We start from the raw sequence: 23,903 nt of genomic DNA, 5'->3' as shown, positions 1-23,903 counted from the left end.
GGTGTTGGCAGGCTGGTAATCTGATACTTCACATTCACACAAAAGTTCCCTGGTCTCATTGAAAATTAGGGGAGATATCACTGAGTAAGAACTGCTTGTGTGACTTGGGTCTTTTCAGAGTTAAACTCTTCTTTGCAAATTCATAAGAACTGTCATACATGGACCCCAAAGCAACTTAGAAACACTATTTAACATTAAAAATCAACTTGGCTCAGGCCATAACTTGAGTTCAAGCAGCTTTGTGGAGCTGGCTGCTTTTCAGTGGAGAAAAATAATCCCTTTGGAAAGTAATTGGGCTGTTTGTAGCATTTGGAGTGCTAAAAAAAAATAGGGCAGATATTCTTAGATCTACAATGGCAACCATCTAAGCCAATTCATTGATTCAGTGAACCCAGGGTAACCTTGTCAGGGCTAATTCCTCCAATGAGAAGAGAAGGCTGGGTACAAATAAACTGTAGCTGGTGTAAACTATTTGCTCACTTTTCTGGCTGTAGCAGTCCTGATGAAGTGGGCCCTACCATGCTTCCCTTTGTTGTGACCCTCCTGCTCCCTCCAAACTACCCATGTTTGAAACTTTCCAATCACATGATAAGGATTAGTATCTTCAGATGCATAAATACTTTGTTCAGTAGCAATTCGTCTGAGAGGATGGATGATAGGATCGTTCAGGCTGGAAGGGACCTCAGTAGGTGTTTTGTCCAAACTCAGGCTCCAGGCAGGATCAGCTGTGGGGTCATACAAGGCTGCTGAGGGTTTAATGAATCAGGTCTTGAAGGCCTCCTGCAGACTGTGGTGTCCCCAGGCAACCTGCCCCACTGCTTCACTTCCTCACAGGGAAACTGTAGTTAAATGGCAACCCCCCCACTGATAGCTATGAATCTGTCATTTCACCCTCCAGCCTTTCCAAACTGAGCGACTGCCGCACTGAAAATTTCACCACAAGCATTAATCCCAGGCTGCCTTCTTTAGATCTCTTAAGCTGTTACAAATGTTCTCTAGCTTGCCTGATATTTCTTCTGGCATTGGGTTGGTGCGGAGCAGGATTCCCACCACACAGAAGCTGGAGAGTTTATTCTGACCTCAAAGACACATTTCTGCTTCAAGATCTGAAAAAAAACTCCAGGACATAGACCTGTCACAGTTAAAACTGTTGCAGTCTCCTGCTAGAAACTCCTATGAGTCCAGGATTAAGCTCACCACAAATCTGATTTACTTATCCTTACCTTTGTTCTCCGAAAAGCTGCTTCCTCACTGAGTTTAACCTTCTGGTGTCTTTGCCGAATATTCCCTCAGATCTATTAAAAATGAAAGAATATTTCATGCTGTATTGAAATAGCAAATTTTATTTGTTTGTCATTTAGCAGCAAGGAAATACTGCAGAGACTAATCCTATGAGGGATCACACAGTATTTTGACAAGTAGTAAGCACTCAGGTTCACCTAAAGCCTGTTCCTTCCCAGGCTACTCTAATCTTGGTTTAGACTGGCGGAGTAATTAAGATGTTCCAGGAAAACAAGAGAGTCCTCAAAAGGAAAGATATATAAAAAATTGTAAAGTTCAAGAGCAATCCTAAACTTTTTATTAGAGCCTCCTTCACTTCAGCACTAAATTTCTGGGTGTTATGTATGATAGCAATTAAAGAAGAAAATACAGTTTATTCTCTACAAAATGCACATTTATAAAGGCTAGATAAAGAAACAGGCACCACCAAAGTTGTTTTGAGAAAGTTATTTTGTGTTTACGTAGAAATTTGGCAAAGGAAAACATGTATTTGAAGCTCTCAGTTCCCAAGTTCTGGTTATGACATTTAACTATATTGACACATTTTGCAGAAGTTTTTGCCAAATGAGAATAATTGATGCTAGATTCAGCAATAGATTGTTTAGAATATGATTACCAGTCTTACAAAAATTTAAACAGGGTTATTGCTTGTGAAGCTGAAATTATGTCTGGCATCTGAACACACAATCCTCATTCATCTTTTTCCTGCTCTTCCTTATTCCTCAAAGACTCAGTGTAGCACATCATTATTACTCTTGGGAATATAAATTATGAAAACAGTAACAATATTTCCAGAAATATCTTTCTCTCACTTAGCATTTTTAGAAGTCCAGAAAACAAACTGAAAACAACAGATGACAAAAGCTACCAATAGCTTCCATTGGCTTTTATTTGAGCGAAGATCTTTTCTTGCTTTTTTTTTCATCACTGATGGTGTATAACATAACGAAGAGCAGTCAGCTACCTAGTACCAAGGTTTGCTTTCCTATGAATAATTTAATTATTTTTCCAGAAGGCATATGAAGTGGCATGCTAGTGCTCTGATTAATTCATCCCAATTAATACCCCCATTCCTAGTGAACTCTAATATGATCCAGGTTCAACAAACAGTCTGTGGTTCTGGAGGATAAACCATCTGAAGAAGATAGTGGTACATCTTCAGAGACCATGGAGTGGTCACTGTATGGCCTCAGTGTAAGTGATAAAATTGCAGGAAAACCTCACATGAAGGCACTAAAAATTAGAAGGGTTATTTATTTGGCAACAAGCGTCACAATAGAAGGCATAAAATAGGAATAATATCAGTGATTTGAAATAGCAAGTAGAAGGGTGTTTGCAGACAAATGCACAACTAAGGGAGAAGCAGCACAAGCATTTATTGGGAAAACTGTTTTGTCTTTGTGATATATTTTACATCTTTGGCAAATGTGGCTTTGTGGAATATTTAGAATGCTGGTTGCTGGAAAGGCCTCAGTCCTTGCCAGTCAGCAAAGCAGTTTTTAGCTTATATTCCAAATAACCATGTGCCTACTATTTTGTAGTTGATATATGTTCAGGCAATGCTTTCTTTGTGAGTAAAGCCAATTTCACCTGACCTACACTTTGCCTTTACCCTTTACCTGAGCTAACATAAGACATCTAGATATAATACAGTTTATAAATATCTGCTCCCACCATTTCTTTAATGCACCCTTTTTGCTTGGGCTGGTGTCCTCTGCAATTATCGGGTCCCGCTGGTACAGCTTTTTCAGATTACTGGAGTTTCTCTCATATGCACATAGTATCCTTGAGATGGTTCCTTGCCCTGTCCCTTCTCTGTGGCCACAGCCCTTTGTCTGTCCAGCAGAAGCTGTTTTACTCTTGCTTTGTGTGTCTTAAAGTAGTAAGTTTTGCTACATGTAGATCCACAGTCATGTAAAACCCCAGAGGCAGTTAAGGGAGTTCAGGCAGAATATCAGTACCTTGGTCCAAGATTATGAATCTCCTTGTCCCATCTCATCTTTTTGTATGGGTCTGTCTGTTGACACCTGTGTTTTTAATGCACAAGTTCCCCATAGCCAGGAGCATGTTCAGAATGGCTCCAGCTTTGGCAGCGTTGAGCAGTTTGGTGTCCGTCTCACATGCAAAACAGGAGATACACAAAATCTGTGTTACTGAAGTGACTGTAGGATTGTACCACACCTTTATGCATGCTTCTGCTTCCCACATGTCCTCTTTTTCATGGCCATTTCTCTCCTGCAGTAGGAGGTGATGCTGCCATCCTTGAATCCAAATACACAAACACTCAAGAATTCAGCAGAAGTTCCCACATAGATTATTTATTTCTTGGATTCTTATCATGAGGAGAACAAAAGCCACTAACCACAGCCACTGCTGAGGCCATGTTGCTTTGTAGCAGTGAAATGAGAATTGGTTTGACCCAAGGGAGCCCCACCATGGCCGGAAGGAGGGAATTCCTGCAGACCTCTCCACAGATGAATCTGCCATGAAAGGCAGATTTCTGATGTGTGCTCTACCAGCTCGCATAGCTGGCTGAGAGCCACTCATGGTTGTAACGCATGTTTAAAGCCTCCATCCCCTTGCTCTCTACCTCAAGGAGTGTGAAGAGCAAGTATTCTAGACTTTTGAAATAGCATCAGTACTGATCCATGGGCAGGCCTAACACTTACATTTAAATCTATTTTTATTTTTAGCTTTTAATTGAGTATTTTTGGCATAGTGAAGGCATATTCTTTACAGGACTCATAACAGAAAATTTAGTCTCTCATCTTTTGCACATGAGTATAATTCTTTGAAATTGTCTAGATTGGTTGCCAAAACTCAGAAGCCTGCCACTCATTCATTACTCTCCCAACAAAGAAAAAGCACATGGCATTAGAGTGATGCACATCACCACTCTTTAAAAGCTGAAAACTTTTGCAAGTGATAAATTTTAATCTTAGAAGAAACTTTTCCAATACTGAAAGAATCAACTGTAATGAAAGATTTGGACCAGATCCAGAAAAGAAAGAGGCACCTACCAGCAGTGCCTGCCATTTAGGATGCCTGATCCTGGCAACTGCGTCCAAAACCCATAGTCATGTATCTCCAGTTCCTCTGCAATGCCATGCAAAACACAGAAGACATGAGGACACACATGCTTAGCACTATGCAGACTCAAAACGTATTTCATTTATCCCAAGAAGGCACTTCTATCTGTGCCAACTGTCTTTGCTCAAAACAGAAGAGGATGAGAAGACTGTAATGTTCAAGACAGAACAATTTCTCTGTAAGAGACTGAAATCAGGAAAGACATTACTTTCCCTTAAGTTCAGCATCACATTTATGGAGAAACCAATTTTTCATTGTGTCAGCTACTGCCATCAAATTTCCAGGTAATGACCATGTAATTTGCCAACTTCTTTGTGACGACTTTGCTATGTTAAGTCCCTATACAAGGAATCATCCTGAATTCAGATCCAATTAGTGGGTGAAAGCAACTCTGTGCAAGAGGTTTGCTCTCGTTGGGTATAAGCTGTACTCACAGGGCAGAGGATCATAGCTGGTACCTGCTCCCTCAGTTTTGTTAGAAACCTTTTTGCTTTTATGAGGTTTTTCACAAGTCTCAATCAATCCAGAATTTGTCCCATCAAAACCAGCCTGAAATGTTTATTTCTTCGAAGTGAATAGAAACCTGTTCCTGTGGGTCTGTGAGGAGAAGTAGACAGGAGTCAGGAAGAAAATGAAAGGGTGAAAAAGGACATAGGAACAAATGGAAAATGTTAAGAAAATAAGAGGAACCAGATAAATTGCAAAGGCAAAGGTACAAAGCCAGTTTTCTAGGCACACTTAAGTTCCAAATCACTGAATTACACTTAGATGAAACTTTGCTTTCAATTTCCATCTTGCTGAGTGCCTGTAATGAAATGGTCTTCAGGCTTTGGGGACTATTTGATTCTTGCAGAGAGTTTCTGCCTATTTCCTATAGCTGCTCTGCTGGCTGTAACATAACTGCCTGGTAGCAGCCTGGGCTTGCTTTCCCAAATATGAAAACCTGTAATTTTGCAGATAACTTTTCTATGTAGGCAAAGCATCCCAACAGTGAATGCACAATCTCTGTAAAACTTTAGAGATGTTTTAATCTTGAACAATTACTATGGCAATGTATTGCAGCAGCATTTAAGCTGCCTCTGGGTCATACATACAGCATGGCACAAGCCTGCCATGGGGAGGCAAAAAACGGTGGTGTAACACTAAAGGCAAGAGCTGGAGAAGGGTGAGCTGTCAGGGACCACTAGAAAGAAAAACAATGGTGGTGCTCCTCAAATAGAACTGGTATTTATGTTGGAGTATGTTTATGTTAAGAGCTAGCTGAAGGAAGCCATGACTTATTATTCTTGAATCTTGTTTTTTAAGCTTTGCCTGGTATTTCTGAAATATGAAGAATCCTTTTGAATCTCTGTGTATGTGTTTGCTATAGGAGTGTGAGAAAAAGATGGTGAAATTGGCAGCCCAGCAGGGTCAGAAATGTTCCAGGGCAAATCTAATACTTGAACAATGCACCTGCAATAAATCGATTTGTGCAGGGTGGGAATGGAAGGAAAACACTGTACTTTTCAAGGCTTTTGGAAGGATTTTTTTTTCCATCTGTTCACTCATTTCTATGACTTAGACTTGCCGTTTAAGATATTTTCTCTTCCTAAAACCCTGTTATTCACTTCTCCTGGAGTTTCATTTTACTCTCTACTTTACTGCGCTTAGACTTTACCCCTGACCACAGACATCAATAGCGAATCATTTTTCCAAGAATAAAACACCCAACAGGGCTGTTACAAGGCTCAGATAATGTTCAGCTTCCTGATAACATCCAGCTTACTAACTGCTACTGAGTTAGTACAGAAAAAAAAGAGTGATACATCCTAAGAAGTAAAAAAATGAAGTTTATCCCTTTAGGAAAATGAATAATACAGATACAGCCAACTGATAAATTGTGCGCTAGCAGAGAGTGGACTTGAAAGCATACATAATTTCTCTTTAATACAGATGGGTATAGCATAGTTTGTAAGATGTTAGCTCCTAGTTGATTTTACAAGTGTAAAGATCAGTTGCGTAACTTCAGAGATGCATTTAACCCCAAAGGATAGTAAGTATATTACAGTGTCTTCAATCATGAAAAAAGCTCTAGGCTGGCCTGGGACTCCTGAGAGCTCATACAAAAATTAAAGCTGCAAAAAGAAGCATCAAAATCCTCCCATGCTCTGCAGAGGTCCACTTTGCATTTGCACTGCTGTCCAGCCCAGGCAAGAGGGCTCCCAGTGGTGGGAGCAGTGAAGAAAGCCCCATAAATGTCCTTTAACAGAAATCTGTCCCAGATAATAACAAGGTAATAACAAGGTGAACATGACTCTTGCCATCCTGTCTCTTGGAGCTTTTGAAAGGTGTTTTTAAGGCCTCTGAGTTGTCTGCAGAGAACTAAAAAAAAAAAATCATGCTGTACTCCTGGGGAGGGCGAAAGTAAAAAACAAGGAGGGTGACCAAGAACTGTGATAAAAAGGTTGAAAGGAGGATCTGTGGAACTACAGGCCTGTCAGCCTGACTTCAGTACCGAGGAAGATTATGAAGCGGTTCCTCTTGGGTGAGCTTACATGGCCATTGCAGGATAATGGTGAGATCAGGCCCAGCCAGCGTGGATTCATGAAAGGCAGGTCCTGCTTGACCAACTTGATCTCCTTCTATGACAAGGTGACCCACCTAGTGGATGAGGGAAAGGCTGGACTTTCGTAAGGCCTTTGACACCATCTCCCACAGCATTCTCCTTGAGAAACTTGTGGCGCGTGGCATAACAGTTGGATTCTTGGGTGGATTAAAAACTGGCTGGATGGCCGGGCTCAAAGAGTTGTGACAAATGGAGTTCAATCCAGCTGGCGGCCGGTCACAAGCAGGGTCCCCCAGGGCTCAGTTCTGTTTAAAATTTTAACAATGGATTTGGCTGAGGGGGTTGAGTGCACCCTCAGCAAGTTAGCAGATGACACTAAATTGAGCTCAAGTGTTGATCTGCTTGAGGGTAGGAAGGCACTGCAGAGGGGGCAGGTTAGATCAGTGGGCTGAGGTCAACAGGATGAGGTTTAACAAGATCAAGTATCGAGTCCTGCACTTTGGTCACAATAACCCCAAGCAACGCTACAGGCTTGGGGAAGAGTGGCTGGAAAGCTGCCCAGTGGAACAAGATCTGGCAGTACTGATGGACAGCTGGCTGAACATGAGCCAGCAGTGTGCCCAGGTGGCCAAGAAGGCCAATGACATCGTGGACTGTATCAAAAACAGTGGGTCCAGCAGGAGTAGGGAAGTGATCATACCCCTGTACTTGGCACTGGTGAGGCCACAGCTTGAATGCTGTGTTCAGTTCTGGGCACCACAGTGTGAGAGAGACATTGAGGTCCTGGAGCATGTCCAGAGAAGAGCAAGGAGGCTGGTGAGGCATTTGGAGAGCATGCCATACAAAGAGAGGTGGAGGGAACTGGGGTTGTTTAGTCTGAAGAAGAGAAGGCTCAGGGGAGGTTTTATTGCTCTCTATAACTACCTGAAGGGAGGTTGTAGAAAGGCCAGTGTTGGTCTCTTCTCCTAAGTAACTAGTGATAGGATGAGAGGAAATGGGTTGAAGTTGTGCCAGGGAAGGTTTAGGTTGAATATTAGGAAGAATTTCTTTACTGAAAGAATGGTGAGGCATTGGGATGGGCTGCCCAGGGAGATGGTGGAGTCACCATCCCTGGAGGTGTTCAAGAAGCGTTTAGATGCGGCACTTCAGGATATAGTTTAGTGGTTGTGGTAGTTGGACTTGATGATCTTGAAGGTCTTTCTCAATTTTAATAATTCTATGATTCTATGACTGTATGATACTTAATGCTGGATCAGCCACAGCCTGCAGCTGCACCCACAGCTCAGCTCTGTAACATACCTAAAAAGATGCCCCCAGTGGCCAGCAATCTCTACTAAGCTAAAATGCTGTGTTTCTGCCACAGCCTATTATTATTATTCTGTTACTAGCTTTTTATTATGATTATGTGTGTTTCTGTGATTCTGTTCAGAGGAGCCCTAATGATGTGGCTGTTTGGGATTAGGGTTAGGGCTAAGTTAGGGTTACTGCTCAAACACAGAGCATGAAGGCAGCAGGTGTCATACAAGACAAGTCAGCAGATGTACATCTGCAGAGAAATACAAAAAGCAGTGAGATAAAAAAGTACAAAAAGCAAGTGAGAAAACATAGTTCATCAAATGTCTCACTGTTGTCAAGTTAGATTTTATGAAGATGTCCCCATAACAGGAAAGATTTGTCTTCCCTGGCTTGGGCTGAACTAGATGTAGCTAAGTCACTTACTCCTTCTAATCCATGGGGACAAATGGACCAAAGAATAATAATAAACTTTCTTTGCCCTATGTTTGTGCAGATCAGGACATTTCTTGGCCAGACAAGGACTTGGTCTTGGGATCTGAGGTAGCATTCACCAGGTTTAATTCTCAGCTGAAGTTAAAAGCTGATCTTGTCACCAGTGGGAAAAATGCAGAGCGTAGCCCTGGGCACCACTGGTATCAACACCTCCAAAATGCATTTGACTCTTGTGCTCTGTATTCCTGTTCAGTCCTTTTGGTCTGTGATACCCTCTTAGAGCTACCCACAGAAAACTTTGCAGCCATCCTGCCTTTACACCTTCTGTCTGAAGCAAATCTCTTTGCTGGAGGACCTCACAGTCTGTGCTTTTGCACTCTGGATAACAGGGTGACAACATGTGCTCTGATTCAACTTCCTTACTATGCTTGCTAACATTAGTTGCATTTTCTGGTTGTGGTGGTTTGATCTGGCACCCTTTCCATCTGTGGGGCATTTTAGTATCAACCTCAGATGCATAAATCTCAGTACATTTCCCCTGAAGTTTTCCTTTCTGTGGGATTCCCAGAGATACAGTGATAGACTCCCAACTGGCACAGCTGAAACTACTTCAACTCATTTTTTAATGAAATACGTGACAAAGGCAGCCTTGCGAAGAGGAGACGGGATAATTAGCTCAGAGCTGAAAGCAAAGAAAGATCACAGCATTTTTCTTCTGAACGCAGGCACTTCATGCAGAAAAATTGATGGTTCTTGGCTTTTGTCCCTCAAAAACGGTTGAAAAGCCACGAGCTTCTTTCCTTATCGCTTCCTCAGCTTTGTCTCAGGGAGTGTAATTGTGTGTCCCCACAGACTGCTGGCAGTGTTTGCTGGCCAGCTGCTCCTGGCAGCAGGGAGCAGGCCTGGCATCCCCTCCCTGTGCAAAGAGATAACATGGTCCTGGGTGCAATAGAGTCATGTCACAATGAGATCCACCAGCCATCTCCAGCTCTCTTACCGCTAATGTGGTAAGAAACCAAGTACCACCAGACCCATGTGGGCTCCTGTAAATGCTCCCTTAAACTGGAATGTTTTGCTTTCTGCAGCCATCCAACCTTCATCCCTTGTGCTTGCTGAAGCAGATGGACTTTAAGCTTGCTGGAGGGATCCATCCAGCTTTTTGTGTTTGCAGCTGAATACAGAAACCTGTTCATTTGCCATCAGGCAAAAGTGGGTAAAAGAATTTCCTGACCTCTCCTGAGCTGTGTGAGGCTTTCCTCAGCCCTGCACCACTCCCTGGTGGTGCTTTCCCCTGGGAACACAGCAAGTAGCTTTTAAAAGCCTTCAAAATGTTGTAGTGCCATCTGGGCTGCTTTAGCATATTAGTGGTAGCTGCTTAGGAGACTGGTCAGGAAGAAAATTTAGATTGTGGTCAGATACTCTGCATAAGTTATATTCAGAGTATAAAGAAACATTTAAACCCCATCAAAATGCTTTTCCCAGTGAAGATCCCGTGCATGATATATAGTGTTGACAGTGTTCTCTCCTCAACAGATATATACTACTAATATTATTTTTACATTAAAAGATAAAGTCTACCCTTAGTACACTGTGGACAGAGCCATTCTCTGCTATGCTGAGGAGCCAGCTGAAGCTGTGGAGGACAACAGGAGCAGGAAAGGCATTGTCCTTCAAGGGTGGCATTGACACTCTCTTCTGAGAGGTTTTCCACTGTTCTCTGAGGACAGTTTGCACGGAGCAAGAAGAAAAGATATAAAAAGCAAGGGGAAAACCCACTTGCAAGCCAGCTGGGCACTGCCACTGGCCTATGGCTGGCAAAGGAAGGCTGGGTCCCATCTCCCTGCCTGCTTTCCAGCCGCTGACACTGAAGTTCTTCAGGCAGACCCCAGGTGCAGGGTTCAAGGGAAGTGGTGTCCCCAGCCTGTGCCATTGAGCTGGTGTTGGCTGAGCACTTGGAGCAGGGTGGTTTCAGCACAGCTTCTGTGCCTTTCTCTCTCCTTGGTTCAGAGAGGAAACCGTGTGCTGGTCAGCCAGGCTGTCCTGCCCTTCCAACCACCTCAAACACCCCTGAAGATGTGTTTAGTGCCTCGGCACCAGGCTTGAGTGTGGATGGAGAGCAGAATGGACACAGATGGGGCAGGGTGTCCTTTGCCCTGACAGTAGGCTGGGGTAGATTTCCAGGGCTGTAGAAAGCCATTTAGTTTTTTTCAGTGTTACCTCCTGTAACTGAGATGTTGATGGTCCCCTATGAGTGAACAAGAAGTCTGTATCAGCAGCCTCATGGCATGTGGTGCGAGATTCCTGCAGGAGCAGTTTCACACCAAGGCCAACGGGTGCTTATCTGCACTCAGAGCTCAGCAGCTTTGGTGAATGGTTCTTCAACATAAAACTGCTGAATAGCCAGGCTGTTTCTTGTGGTTTCTAACTCTGATTATTTCTTGTGAGGCTGTGATTTTATTCTTTTATGCTCAGTAGCATTTCACTTTGGCATCTCAAATATTATAACATTCATGTGAGAAATGCCATCCTAGGCAGTAAGAGGGTTCATGTTGTCCTGTCCTCTCAACTCTGCAGTGGCAAAATTACCTGGGGAGAGCACAGAAGTCTGGCCACTTTCTCCAGCCTCTGCCTTGCACTCCTCCAGCATCTCCTGCCTGCTCCCCTTCCCCATCCACTACTGGCCCTGCCCAATCTCTTCTAAAACTCGCTGGTGCTGCCCACTCTGACAGCCTCCCCTGCATGTAGACTGCTTGCTCTTACCCCCCACTGGCCATATTGAATGTCTTCACCTGCTGTGGTGGGCTTCAGTAAGCAGCAGTTCTACTTTTACCTTGCCCACACTGTCCTAGTGCCATGACACCAGCCGGACACCTTCCATCCTTTTCTCCCTTGGTCCTTCCCCAAATAGATTGTCCTGGAATTCGCCAACACCTGCCTTGTTATTGCAACTGCCTTAATGGCAACTGAGAATGCCCTCAATGGGAGTCCTCTCCAAGGACTTCCCAGGTTTGCACCATTTTCAGAGAGTGTGGTGATAAATTCCTGTAGCTAACTTTGTGCTTAAATATCTAAGTACCTGAAACTACTACCTATGCCAGCCTCTATTTTTACAAAAGTTTGATCCTGCAGCAAGAATATTCAGTGGCATCCACCAGTGACCAGAGGGCTGTAGGAAGTTTGAGTGCAAAACCCAGTTATTTTCCCATTGAGTGATCTTCCAAAAAGGTCATACTTAACATTCTTCTCCTCTAGCAAAACCATCAGAATAGCAAAGATTACATGACTTAACGCAAGCTGCTCATGTTCCATATCTGATTCAAGGTATCCAATCGATCTTTAGCTTTGTCAGACTATTCCAGGCAAGAAAACATTTGTGAGCAATCTGAAATAATCTCCTGACTGGAGGAAAGAGCTATTCTCTATGTTGTTTCCTGGCCTGTAACTCATTCATTGTGCAGCTCACCTGTGCAAAGTTTATAGCAAAAATGAAAGGAGATAAATCCTATTAATTAAGCATGAAGCCTTTTAAAATATTCTGCGTTTTCAATTAACCTCTTAAAATTATTTAAAAGCTGCAGGAGATATGAATTAGGAATTAATTTAAATAAGGGCATAGCTTTTTATTTATGCATTCATTCACAAGCTCCCTGATATTGAAGCTTAAGATATTTTCTAGGTTCTTGAATGGTTTTCAATGTTATAAACATTTTATTGTGTTAGTAAGAAATATTTATATATTTATATACTAGGAATTCACCCATATATTTAAATGCTGTTGTAAAGATGCAACTAATAAAAATATTATTATTGTGCTTTCCTTTTTTTTTTGTCAGGACACTCAGCAAGCTGTTGTTTTTAGTGCTGAATACTGATTTCTGTCCTGACAAAGACTTTGTTAAGGAAAATAAGTTTTGTGTCTGTGTATTAAAAAGCTGGCAAAATGCTGACAAAGTGGAATGCGTTTATCTTTGAAAAGCTACAGATTTTTAGACAATGCCATTATCCTCTGAGGCCCAAAGATCTGGAATCAGGGAACCATACCTTTGCTGTCCTCCTCCTAAGTAAGTATCAAGGGACAACAATTATTAAATTTAGCCACTAGATTAAGAAAAAGCAATACACAACTTGTAACCAAAACAGAAGATGACAAAATGCAAAATGAAGGGCAATCCTTTTCTTAAGTTTCTGAAAGAAAATTCTTGCTCTCTATCAAGAAAATGCCCTACTTGGTAAAGCACGATATCATTCAAAGCAACAATATGGAGAGAGAGGTGTGACAGGTTGTGATACCCATGAGTCTATGATCACGTCTTCTCCATCACATCTTTCTTTTTCTATTGGAAACAGAAATATTTTTGGAACAAACTTTCTCCATGGTCATCATCTTTTCTTAATTTTCCTTGTATTTTTGCCACTTTGTGTATATATCTAACATTCAGGTTAACAACAGGTTAAGCTTAGTAGCATCCTTTATTGTGGTATAGATTAAGAGCTTTTAGTGTTTGTTGGACCAGTCTGTAGCCCATCAAAATCTCTGTGTGTAGTTAGGATGAGAAAGCTTACAAGCATTCAAATGGAATGGAGAGAATCAGCCATCCCAGCAGAGGTAAAAAGAGCCACTTACTTTTTGTATTAGATGATGTCTAAATCCAGGCATCCCTTAATGCACCGAAATCCTTACCTGAGGGAATTTACTCAAGCTGTTTCTACAGGGTCTGTGTATTAAGTCAGGGATAAAAATATTTTGGGGTCTAGTCAGTCCCAGTGACACCCTCAATAAGGTCTCTCTTATGAAGATTACCCAAAGCTCTTGTTTTCTGAACACCTAATTCTGAAGGCATTTGTATCCTTGCCTTGCTTTCACAGACTCTGGTAGTGAAGTACAACAAATATCTCCTTGCCTTTTACAGTGGAATAGTGTTCAAAACCAACAGGATGAAAAGTAGATTTTCACAAAGCGCATATTGTATTTCAGTTACTTGTAAATAATCTCACAAATTTTAAAGTGTTGGTCATGGATGAGGATGTGCTTATATCACAGCACAATGCATAAACACTTCATTACCAGCATTCTGTTAATTTGCCTGCTTCTGTTTCACTCAGCAGATACATGTGTCTCCTTTGTATCCAAACCCACTTAAAAACTCCTGCATACCTTAGGTGAGATTGCTTCCACTTTAAGGGAGATTAAGCAGAGCATTGTCCCTCAGGTACCTGGTTTATTTTCCTCTCCCATCTGGACACAAATTTTTGAAAGGAAGTATTAATGTCAGTTTTGCATCCCTTCAGTGTATGTTAGCTTGGGTTTTGGTGTTGTCTGCAAAGTGATCACAAAATACATTAAAAAACAGAATGGGTTATGTGATATTACCATTGCCCAGTCCTTCCCCTGCATCTATTAGACACATGATATTAAAATCAGGTTTCGCTCATTTAACTTCCATTACAAAAAGTTGTGTGTTGTGAATTCCATATTCAAATGTTTTACAGTTGTATATACATACAGTATCACAATGCCCCTAACACACAGTACAACATTAAAAAAAATACTTGAAGATATTTTAATGGAAGGATTAATTGCCATCCAACTGATGCCAAGGCTATGGATAGAATTATAAACTGCCTTTTCTAACCGGTGCCATATGGTGATGGAAGAGAAACTGATGCAGGGTTATTTATGTGGTGAGCAGTAAGGTAACCTGGTGGGTAGGAAGGGCTTTGGAAATGCAGAAAGAGTAACTGGTGAATTGAAAAGTCTCTATTATTGTTTACTGGAAAGGAAAGAGTTGAAGAGGTCAATATAAAAGAGGGGGCATATGCTGTGATAGAGGAGTAGCCATGGAGTGGGTTCAGCCACATCATTGAGGGTCCCACCATCCCTTTGATGGCAGGATGGTCACCATTGCAGCATCTTCTGCAGGCTGCCTTTCTTCTCTCCTCCTGCTGTCGTGCTTCAGCCCACTCATAATACAAAACCTTATGAAATGTATGTTGGAAGCAACATTTTGCTGTTTCATTTTGAACATCTTTCATTTTCCTTCCCTCCGTGTTCGAGGCAAATAATTGTTTCATTGTAATTTGAGTGGCATTGCAACTGAAGCTTGCAAAAAGAAATATATATGTGTCTATGCAGTTGAATTGGCAAAAAAAAGGCACTGGATATATGAGCTTATTGTTTCGTCTCTGATATTTACTGATAAATCAGATTTAGTGAATCTCATCCAGAGTTTTTCCGGAGAGCTGAAGAGCACCAGTTTTCTTTTTAAGCTCTATATGCACTAGGAATGCTACACAGTGTGTACATTTTAAACAATAGGAATTTTAAACAACACTAAAGTTTATTTAAGATAATTATGTTCTGTTTGTGCAGATTTGCTGTAGATATTTTTGCTGTAAATATCTGACATGTTGTTATTTCCCAGACTTGGTTGATGCAAGAATATGTTAGAGAATAATAGAAATGCAGGCCTGAAAAAGACCTATGTCCATTTCACTGAACTGACATGGAAAATTAATGACCTAAACGACATATTAACGACATATTAATTAAAACTATATCAAAAAGCAGTATTATTTATTTAAAAAAAAAAAAAAGTCTCTGAAGTGTTTTGTCCATAGCTATTATTTCGCTATTTAAACTGATGCAGTCAGGAAGCAGAAATAACACCATGCAGCTTAGATAGTGAGGTACACACAACAGATGAAGTGTGGTTATGCATTTGAATACACTGACATGTCTATACATTTAAGTGAATATTGAGCACAGTCTGAAGCAGGAACAACTCTTTTTTTTTTTTTTTTAATAGGGCAGAACAAATGGACTCAGTCTCCTCCTGACCTGAGAACAAAGCCATGCTGACCACTGGGAAATCCTGACTTATTTCTGTAGATCAATTTTGTCTCCATTGATCTAACAATAGTGCTTGTTAGCAGATGTTTAATTAGCTCTACAATTTGTAGAGATAGCAACTACAACACCAGTCGCAACATAGTCAAGACAGTAACTAAGGGTGGAGTTAAAGCTGTTCCTGGTGTCCAACTAATCAGTGCACAGACAGCTCTGAACGTTATTGAACTTGTGACATCAAAGCTTTTTGTGTGTCCCATTTTTTGGTGTCCCATTTGCTGGAGTGGGACCCTCACATTGCAGACCCACAGGGCAAGCACCCCAGTAGTTGTCAGCCCCGTCCCCTTGGGCTCCAGCGGGTCATCAGCACTTGCTCCCACAGCACTTTGTCCTAGACAAAATGCAGTATTAGACAATATGATTTGCAAACATGCTGGGTTTAGAGGAACAAATTACACTCATTATCCCAAAAAGCTAAAATGATAAATTGTGTCTGTGAATCCCTGTTATACTGAATAATTGTTTAACATAAAGATGACTACCAGATTTTGGCCTCACTTACCCCTCCTGGTTCTGTAGGGGAAAAAAAATGTAAAAAAGAAAAAAAAAAAAAAAAGAAAAAGGAAAAGAAGGAAGAGAAAAAGGGAAGAGAAAGGAGAAGAAGAAAGGGAAGGAGAGAGGGAAGGGGAAGGGGTGTTACTAGTTCTAGTGTTACTAGAAACAGCAAAAATGCATTCCTCATGCACATTTTTCATGCCCTTCAGGACCACACTGTGTTCAGTCTCAGCAGCACAGGAACATTCCCATTATTGTACTCAGTCTAACTGTGAGACAAGTCATGGGCTCTCCAGCAGCAAGGCTTGGACAGAGACCGAGGGTGGAAGTCTCAGCTTAAATGTGGCTCCTGAGCAAAATGGAGGGACCTGTGCTAAGGCTTCCTGCAGCTGTCTTCAAGGCTGGGCACCTACAGCTTATCTGGAATCATAGAATCACAGAATCATAGAACTATTCTGGTTGGAAAAGACCCCTGGGGTCACTGAGTTCAACCATCATCCCTACTCTACAACATTCTACCCTAAACCTAATCCACCAACACTGCATCCAAACAACCCTTAAACTCATCCAGAGATGGCTAAGCCCTGAGCCATTCCTAAGCATTGTATGAGAAAAACAGATGGTCATGCCAAAACCATCCCAGAAACTGAACTGAGAGTGAAAAATTATGGCAAGTAACAGGCCAGTGCAGGTGCCCATTCCCCAGCAGTTTGATTTACTTGTATTAACATAGATTAAAGTATTGGTTCCTTGACTTACATTAATTAGATGTTTCAGTTTTAAAAAGTCATTGGATGTCATTGCAATTAGTAGCCAGAGACTTCAGATGAAATAAATACACCAGCAAGCTCCTCAGAGAACTGTCTTCCAGCCTTCCGACCATGTGCTTGTTAAGCTACCTGACGTGCCAAAGAGTGTATTTTCACCTGCAAGATCTACAGTCTCAAAAAACAAACTCAAATTTTTAAGGATTCTCTACAATAAAACCCCCACGTTTCCTCTGAGACCAGCTGCATGCCATACAGCAGCCTGCTCAGGGCCACCCTGCTGGGAGGAAGAGTGATGGCAGAGGGATGGGAGCACGGCAAGGGAGCACCTTCCAGCAGTTGTAGAAGTCCTTCTATGCACGCACAGAGAGGGAGATTTTTCTGGAGGCTGACCAGACACTTCTGCCTCTGTGATGGCCACTGCCTGGCAGCAGCACACTGTATTTTAAGTCTCTTCATTAGCATCTGTTGCAGTTATGAAAGGGTTTTTCTCTCCTATACAGTGGAATCTGGGATAAATTTGCACTTGCTCTGTGAAGCAGCCATCCATTCAACTCATCCTTTCTCCAGCAGCTCTGCCTGACTGGGTCAGCAGTTTGTCTTTATTGCTGATGGACTCTGGCATAGATGAGAGTAATGGTTTCTACATATGCTGCTTCTTCTTGGGGCATTTCTTGCTGCCTGTTCCTTGGGGCATATCTGTTTTCACTGCCCTTCAATATATGCCGTGCAAGGAAGCATGTAGCACTGACTCCCTACACTAATCTGTAATCTGAACCTTTGTTAACATTTATGAAATTTTAATTAATATTAAAATACCTTTGAAGGTATTTTACCTACTACCCTTGAAGTAATAAACCCAGAAAAGAGCTGGTTGCTAGTACAGCCATCAGACATGTCTATGGAGGAGATGTTGGAAATCTCTGCTAGAGAATTATTATCTGCAGCTCCCTACACTGGGTCATTAATGCAACACTTTGCTGCCCAGTAAGATTATGGATCATCTTTTACAAAATTGCAGTCCTCCAGCACCTTTATTTAAACATGCTAGCATTAGCTGTAGGTGACAGCAGTCACTGCAAACTGCACTGGCATGCCTCTTTGGTCTCCAAGAAGTTTTGAAGTGAGGTGAAGTCTTTACATGTGGACTGTTTTGGCAGGCTACAGCATTCTACAATTTATAAGTTGGTAACTTTTGCTGCCTCCCAGTCATTGTGTTTTCCCAAGTGAAGAACCTTTGGCTGAGCTGGAAATATATGCATTTCACAGAAATGAAAAGTTATTAAATCAGTACTGCAGGGGAATGCAGAGGAATGATCTGTTTGTAATTCTGGGAAAAAACAATTTAGAACACTGGTTTTAAAGCTTAACAAAATTACTTAAAATCTTTCACAAAAACAACCAACCTTTTTCATCTGGTCTCCAAGGATTCCGTTTATCTTTCAGATCTAGTTGCTGCAAAATACTGATAATGCAGAAATTCCATGAGGTGTTAAATCTCCATCTACCACTGGCTTGCAGAATTAATCAAATTACCTTTTAAAGTTAATGCAGTCGGTGAGAAGAGTTTAATGATATTCAAAACCTTCATGGTAATAATTACAGATGAAGAGGGTCAGTCAGCTGAGAATTAATGCAAAAAGTGCACAGAATGATAATCTGAATTAATGTATCAGACCATGCAGAAGGCATTGGGAGAGAAAGCTATGAAAATAAAATTTGTTTACTTCCATTCAGAAGAGTGAAATAAACTTGCATGTGTGAGAACTTGAAGTAAAGGATGAATTTGAGGCTTGAGCTATGCCAGAGAGGAGATGGCAGGTTGAGAGAGGTGAAGGAAGGGACAAAAAGGAAGAAGATGAATGGGGTTTAATCTGGATTATCTCACAAAGTTTCAAACTCTCAGTCTTCCTGACTCAAAGACCAAAGCTATTCCACAAATTTGTCTCACCCTGAGGCTCTCTCACCTTTTTATTTTCTCTATTCTGCATGCATATTTTTTCCACAGTTTTCAAAATTATCAAACACTTCATGAGGGCAGGGTTTAAACTGTCCTTTCCCCTGCAGTTCATAGTTCTGTCTCTAATGAACAAATGGAACAATCCTGAAAGGACTTTCTTAAAAATGAATGCAGTGTGCTCCCACTTCAATTGAATCTGGGTAAACTCAGGCTGTTCTTGTGTCTCACAGGAATGGGTAGAAGAGCAGTGTGTTTCCCAGCAAACCTGGAGGTGAGAATGTGAGCAGACATCATTGCATCTGAGCACTTCATCTTTTTGGTGACTGGCAGAAAAGAAGATTTTCATTGGGGATATCACAGTTCCTGGGTGCCCAATTTGAGATGCCACACAGTGCCATTGCTGCCAGAGTATTCTGAAAAACAGGCCTCCATTACAAATTGACTACCCCAAATATCTTCAAAATTGAAGTCAATTTTTGAAAACCTTGACCATCTCAATAATTTATTTTTTACTGACTATTTCTGTCTGTGACTTGAACATACTCATGTTTGTTCTGTTCCTCTGAGAGCTGTTGTTAGTTGCTGCCATTTCCATACTATTAAATCAGGCCAGTCATCATCTTGTAAATGTTCCCAAAATGTTCCTAAAAACTGAAGCAGTGTTGCTTTTATGAATAATTGCATATGGAACTTTCTGTGTGCTGTTCTCACATTTCAGGCCCCACTGCATGTCAGCAGTTCAGATCCTTATTTTGCATGTATGAAGGGATTATGAGGTGTGCCCGCCAAGCCCCCTGTGGAGAGCCCCTTAAATACCTATTTGGTTATGCATTTGGACTATGAGGGTATGAATGATGTTTCTGCATAACTATATACTGCAATCTTCAGATCAGCAGGATGCAATTTGCAGCAGCCAATGAATTGCATTGCCATTGGAGATTTCCAGAGACCAAAGCTGATCATGGATGGATCCTTCATCACAATCATTAAGCCATATTAGCTTGTGATGATGTGCCACTCTCAGATTCATTGCTTTATTGTCCACCTGCATCCTTAGGGGTCTGCTCTTCTCTTGCTGCTGGTGTTGTCCTCCTAGTGCATTCCCAGGAGAAAGCTCAGGACCTTCTCCCAACTCTTCATTAATCTTACAGTGTAGCTGTGCCTTCCTGGGGCTATTTTTACTGCTTTATGAAGCAAGCAAAGGACAAATGGAGCACATGGTACTCTGGTTTTGTGCTGCAGTAGTCCCAAGTAGTGACATAATGACATACATTGCTGCAAAAACAGAGGTTGGATGTGGTTCAGCTTCATTCAGCAGAGCTGACCTTGCAATTACACCTGACATATTGTCCTGCTGAGAGTTATAACTTTTAATCCAAGCACTTAAAAATACTGCATCTCTTGTTTTTCTGTTGCATTACAAAGAAAATTGGCACTTCCCAGGCTTTGCTGCAAATATTTTTGTTTGCATGTTTGTCATTTGAGAGTTGTACAGAGAATTGGTTTGGCTGTGTTTGAGCTCACAGTCTGGCAAAAAAAAAAATAAAATAATAAATTCCTGTGGTGTAAGGGTTTTTATTTTATGAACTGCTGAGAAGCAAAAATTATCTAATTATAAAATGTTATAGTTAATCCCTTAGTGATCTCGACATTTGCAAAACGAAAAAGTGTGAAAACACTCTTGGAAGTCCTGTGATCAGAGACCATATTCAGCATAGGTAGACAGTTTTAAAAATAAGTGTTGGTGTTGTGTGACACATGGGTTATATGGGTACAGTCTGACTCTCTCTTCTGTACTGATTTCATCTGGAAGATACAGTAAGATTTTCCAAATAAGAATCTTGTTGCTGCAGGTATCAAACCTAAGGATTTGGTTTGAAGGACTCTCTTTAAGACTAGTCAAGATCTTCCTTCAAACCATTTAGCAGTAGCCTTTTACCTAGTCTGAGACTCTGGTGAGAAGTGACTGTAGACAATACAAAGTTTTATTTAAAAAACTGAGCACAGAAATAGTTTTAGCCAAAAAAATGAAAATCAAATCCACATTAGTGATGCTTGGATTTATTTGTTTCTCAGTTTCCTTTCTGACTTCTGCATGCCACAAGTGCACAGCGTGTGCACTTTGTGTAACATTGTGCAGGGGCTTTTAATACGTAGCAATGCATGTCAGCCTTGCCCAGGGTTGCACCTGTAATGAAAGCAAAACTCATAAGCTTTGTACCTTCCTATTTCTCATTTTCAGTGGGTGATCCTAGCCCTGAACTTTCCCAGTGCCATTTGCAGTCCGTGAACAGGTGCTCCTTCTGCCTTTATCTTTGCTGCACCTAGAAAGTCAGTTTTCATGATGTGTGATGTGTGTACTCTCTGGCATCATCATAGAATGGTTTGGATTGGAAGGGACATTTAAAGATCATCTAATCTTACTCCCTGGCAGTGAGCAGGGACATCTTCAGCTAGATCAGGTTGCTCAGAGCCCCATCCAACCTGACCGTCAGTGTTTCCAAAGATGGGGCATCTACCACCTCTCTGGAAAACCTGTCCCAGTCATATTGCTACAGGACCTGATAAAAAGTCTGTCCCCATCTTTCTGCCCCCTTTAAGTACTGAAAGGCCACAATAAGGTCTCCCTGGAGCCTTCTTTTCTCCAGACTGAACAACCCCAAGTCTCTCAACCTTCCTTCACAGTAGAGATGTTCCAGCTTTCCTGTAATTTTTGTGACCCTCCTCTGGATCTGCTCCAACAGGTCCATGTCTTTCTTATGCTGAGGGCTCCAGAGCTGGACATAGAACTCCAGGTGAGATCTTATGAGAGCAGACTAGAGGGGAAGAATCACCTTGACCTGCTGGCCACACTTCTTTTCATGCAGCCCAGGATATGATTGCCTTTCTGGGCTGAGAGTACACATTGTCTGCTCTTGTCCAGCTTTTCATCCATGAGTACCTCCAAGTCCTTCTTGACAGGGCTGCTCTAAATCCCTTCATCCCCCAGCCTGTATTGATGCCAGGGGTTGGTGACCATCAGGTCCAATATTGCCTCACCTGTGGTAGGGCTGTTTAGCTGGCTTAAGAAGTTATCCTCAATGCACTCCAGAAATCTCTTGAATTTCCTACAGCTCGCCATGCAACATTTACAACAGATGTTGGACCTGGTTGAAGTTCTAAAGCAGGATAAGAGCTTGCTAGTTCAATGCCTTCTGTAGCTGGAGAAAGAAGGCTTCATCAGCAGGCTCCCTTTGATCAGGTGACCTGTAGTAGGCACCAACCACAAGGTTCCCTTTTTTGCCTCTCTCTCTTATCCCAAGCTTTCAAGCTGGTCATGCCTATTCTTCAAGACAACTCTTCACATTCTATCCATTTCACCTCTCCTCCTCACCTGTTTCTTCCTTCTAAAAAAAAAAAAAAAAAGAAAAAAAAAAAGAAAACAGCAGCTTTCCTGTGTTCCTCAGTTTCAACCTCAGGTTGAAATCCAAAGCTGTGGCCAAGGATTCCTATCTAGCTTTGGGGTCTGAGCTTCAAGGAGTCTTAAATGAAAATACACAATCTATAGAAAATAATACTTAAAAAGCACTTATTCACACACACATAAGCTGAAAAAAAGTTTTTTAAGGGAAAAGTTTAAGTAGGTTTTAGCTAGCAGTTAACAAGCAAATTGTCCAAGCCTGCCAAAGAGATTATCGTTATAGAATCATAGAATGGTTTGGGTTGGAAGAGACCTAAAAGGTCATCTGCAGGAATGAGGGATAATAAATTATTATGAGTTCAAAATTTCCTTCTGGGATGTCAGCTGGTATGCTGAGAACACTCCTAGAAAGTCACAATGAGTCCTAAGGACAAGATAGCTGCTCACTGGGCAGTGCTGTATTTCGCATTCCAGTGTCTGCAGTGAAAAGAAGATGGTGCTTCTGTGGGGAAGGTGTGTTGAGACTTCCCCAGCCAGAGACCTGCCAGACCAGGCTTCATGACCTGAGCATGGAGAATGCTTGATGGTGGCCAGGGACACAGATGTTCCTGCACTGATCCAAGCTCTGGTGAGGTGCAGGATCTTCCACTGCTGCCCTTGTGCAGGGATGTGTTTGGGGTGGTGGCTTTCACGTGCTACAGCACGTGTCTAAATGTTTTTGTATTTCCAAGGAGCCCAGCAGAGCTGCAGGCAGATTTTTTTTGGACAACCTGGAGCGAAAGCTAGTACAGGATTGAACATCTGCACATCTCAGGTCCCTCAGCTGTAAAAGGAGGAGAGTTATCTCCATCACATGGGCACATAATTAAGCTGTAACCTACTATAGAAAAATCCTTGAACAGACTAGGAACAATGGAAGTGTACAAAGTGTAACTTTCTGTGTATTAACGTCCTTGACTTGTTCCTTTCTTTAAATAAACATGGTGAGTTTGTGATAGGGAAGTCCTTTGTATTTGTTTGTGTTGCCTGTCCATGATCCAACCAACTAGCACCTGCTCTCAGCTTCAGCAGGCAGCTCATAGTCTTCAGCCCTTCAGAAAATGGCTCATTTAAAATGTTTTCATTCCTAATCCAAGTAAGTGTTGCTTCATTCCTCTTCCATGCAGATCTAGTGCCACTCTTAGGGCAATTACAGCAGCTCTGTGCCAGGGACATCCCAACATTAGCTCTCTGGTCTGCTGCCCTTCCCCTTCAGCACTGGTTTGCTTGAGCTCTGTGGGTGAAACTAAGAGCATTGTGTGCTTTGTCTTTAAACTGAGGCAACATCACCATGCCCCTTAGTGTATGCATTCCCAAATCTCTACATCTATAGAAAAAAAAAATAATCAGAATTAATGGAGTTTTTTTGGAAGCAGTAGCCTTGCCTGTGTTACTCTAAAAATTTTGCTCTTTGCAACATCGCAGCTACTAGACTGCAGATCCCAAGAGAAGCTATGGCTTTACAGGGGATGATGTTCCAAAGCTCCTTTCAGCCTTGAGCCCTTCCACCCCCCAGAGACTGTCCCTAGAGGAGGAGGTTGTGGCAGTCCACCACGTTTGTGCCAGTAGATCTAAGTGTGCATGTTGCTTGGCTGGACATGAGGCTGCAACGAGAGATTCTGTAAACCCTCGCCTGGAACCAGGGATGTGGGCTCTGAGGTCACCATTTTTGCTAGTTAATTGCTTCCTAA

Source organism: Chaetura pelagica, unplaced genomic scaffold, assembly GCF_000747805.2.
Source record: "Chaetura pelagica isolate M959 unplaced genomic scaffold, ChaPel_1.0 scaffold141, whole genome shotgun sequence".
In the NCBI taxonomy this organism is placed as follows: Eukaryota; Metazoa; Chordata; class Aves; order Apodiformes; family Apodidae; genus Chaetura; species Chaetura pelagica.
This window is presented reverse-complemented; position numbering follows the sequence as displayed.